Source organism: Aegilops tauschii, chromosome 3 (assembly GCF_002575655.3).
Source record: "Aegilops tauschii subsp. strangulata cultivar AL8/78 chromosome 3, Aet v6.0, whole genome shotgun sequence".
Lineage (NCBI taxonomy): Eukaryota > Viridiplantae > Streptophyta > Magnoliopsida > Poales > Poaceae > Aegilops > Aegilops tauschii.
In genome coordinates, this window is record NC_053037.3 from 284,769,382 (window position 1) to 284,772,369 (window position 2,988).

A 2,988-nucleotide genomic window follows, 5' to 3' on the forward strand; every position below is an offset into this window, starting at 1 on the left:
ATTTCCTCGGATGAAGCTGCGGCCTAATCGGCGTCACCAAAGAGGTTGTACACTAATCGCCGCATTTTCTTCTTGATTCGATCTCACGGTGCTGCCGGCGCTCGGTCCCGAGCTGACACGGCACGGCTCCATCCACGGCGGCATCGCTGGCCACTTCCTCCACGGCGTCGCTCCCTCGGCAGCGACGTCCACATCAGTAGGAGTTGCTGCTGCTTTAGCTCTCGCTCGCGCTGCTGGTCTGCTCTTGCTCTCGGTCCCCTGCCTGGTCTGCTCTTGCTATTGCTCTTGCTCGCGCTGCTGCTCTCGCTCTTGCTCTTGCTTGCGATGCTGCTCCGATTTAGCTACACTTCAGTCAACTGAATCGACTTTTGGGTCAGTCGATTTTCAGGGGGTGGGGGGGCTCGCCGGGGTGAAGGAAGAACCAGCCGCAGCGGGGAGGGGGGCTCGCCGGAGAGGTACCCCACTATCTATCTTAGGGTTCAGGATGGGGGCGGTGGTCACCGGCGGTGGCGGGGCGTTGGCGGGGCGGGGGCGTGGGGATCGCCGGAGAAAAAGCTTGGCACGGGGAGCCTAGAGGGATGGCCGGGGCGGCGGCGGACCGGCGGTGCGGAGTGTTTTCGGGGCGGGCGGGGCGGCGCACCGCCGGCCGCGGGCGGCGGGGGGCTGCTGTTTGGCCGGTGGTGGCTGGCGGCTCAGGGGGGTGGAGGTTGAAGATGAATCGCAGGCCCTTGATTTCGTATCCAATGGTTGCAAAATCGCTGACCAGAGATGAAAAAGTCAGTCGACCGACGTGTAGCCTCACCTTGCTAGTGCGTTCAGTTTCGACAGCAAAATTCAGTTTCGACAGCAAAATTCAGTTTCGACAGCAAAATTCAGTTTCGACAGTTAAGTTCAGTTTCGACAGTTAAGTTTAGTTTCGACAGTTAAATTCAGTTTTGACAGTTAAGTTCATAGATGAGCGGCTGATGTATTTTACATCTAGCACTTTGTGGTTATGTATTTTACGTCATGTATTGGAGATGCTATTAGAATTCCACTCAGGTTAACGTTGTTCGTTGTCTCTCTTGTCCTGCTTCAGCCTCAGCGTCGTACAACTCACCGGAGCTGCTCCAAGGACGAAACCCTCCATCACAGCGGAGCAGTACCTCGGGCTCCATCTCCAGACGCCTAAGATCTTCTTCCCCTCCTCCGACAGCCAAGTCAGCCGAAGCATCCTCACCGGCCAACCCAATCACGTTGAGATCGACATGGCTTCGCCAAAGAGGTTGTACACTTGTTGCATCTCTTTTTTACTCTACATGTTATATATATTGTCCACTGAGCACTCATAGTAACGGGAAATACGATTATTTTATCCTACTATATGACAACCAGTGAGGTACCAGGCAACTTAGCTATCCGTGATGGACTCTCTTGAACGCCATCATTATTTATCTCTGCGCGTTTGAGCTGTGCATCTGTCGATGGGCCTGGGAGTTGAGCTAGTATGGCAGTGGCCTAGGTCCAAAGTAATAGAAGTAGCACCAAAACATTTTTTAGTGTAGGATTTTCCTTGCTCAAGCCTGCCTACTAGAATCGCCAGTGCTTGAAAGGAAAAGTGAATGAAAAACATCGGAATTGGAAAGTTTCCTATGGTACTACTTTTCATAAATTTGGTGCAAAGGAATGGAGCAAAGGAAAACTGTAGGATTTGTTCCTTTAGTGTCTCATTGAAAGAAAAACCGTAGGAATTCTAATATCCACTTCTCCTCATTTTCATATTCCTATTCATCAAGCACAAGACTAAGAGATAGTAGCATAATAGCATTATAACCGTACATTTTCTTGTGGTTTGACTTAATCTCACCATGCTTTTTTGCATCATGTGATCTTCCAATTGTTGTGAATCAAACACCCAGATTGGCAGAAATCCTGTGTTTTTAAATTCTCTGTTTTGCACGGGCATTCCTATCCTATTCCTGTCTATTTCCTATCCCTGCATCGTTAGAATCCTCAAATTCAAACAAGCCCTTACTCAATTACTTCTGTTACAAATATGTGTCAAAGAAAACCTTGTGTGGTTTGTCCTGCTCCTGCGGCGCTGTGTTCCACCCCAGCTCAGCTGCTCCAACGACGGAAGGGTTCACCACAGCAGGGATCCGCTCTCCAGACTGTCTTCCGCCGCCTCAGATCTTCTTCCCCGCCGCCGGCAGCCACGGCAACTGCATTACCATCATCAACTGAGCAGATGACCTTGAGGACTACACGGGTCCGCAAGAGAGGTCGCACTCTTTCGTGTCTGCTTATGTTATGCTTCGCTTAATATGATGACATGCTACATTATCATCGTGTTCACCTATTAGACTCCGAGTCAGGTCCAAACTAATGCAGAAACTTGAGGTTTTAAATGGTTGTGGGGTACATATTGGAGCAGCAATCAGTACTATCTGTCTACTATCTGGTTAATCTCCAGTGTCTACTATGAGTTTCATGTTGGGTGCAAACAAACATTAAAGGAGCAATTATCTGTATTTTTTAACTAAAGCTATTATCTGCCTGCTATCATTGGTTTTGGGTCTATCCACAGTTTGCTACCATCACTCTGGATTTGTGCATGCACTCCTTACATAATCTCACTATGTTTTATTCCTATGCATGCCAGTTATTGTACACAATGGAACTGATCATGTAGAGCAAAAGAGACGAGCCTTGCGTGGCAATAAAATTTCATGCAGACGTCGTTCCATGGTGGGCGCAAAGGCAGCCCCCCCTCCACCCATTTCGGATCGTAATCAAGAGGAAGATAACTGTTCTGAGGGGGATTCAGAAGGAGAAGACCACTCCTATTTACCCCATGAGGTCTTCGCTCTAACTTGGCATGCTGATGTTGGTAATATCATGCATATGGTGCCTTGAATTGCTTACTGTATACATTAAAGATGTCATCTACTTAGTTTAGACATGCTTTGTGTCAATGCCATCTGTTTAGTTTCTTTATCGTATATGTGA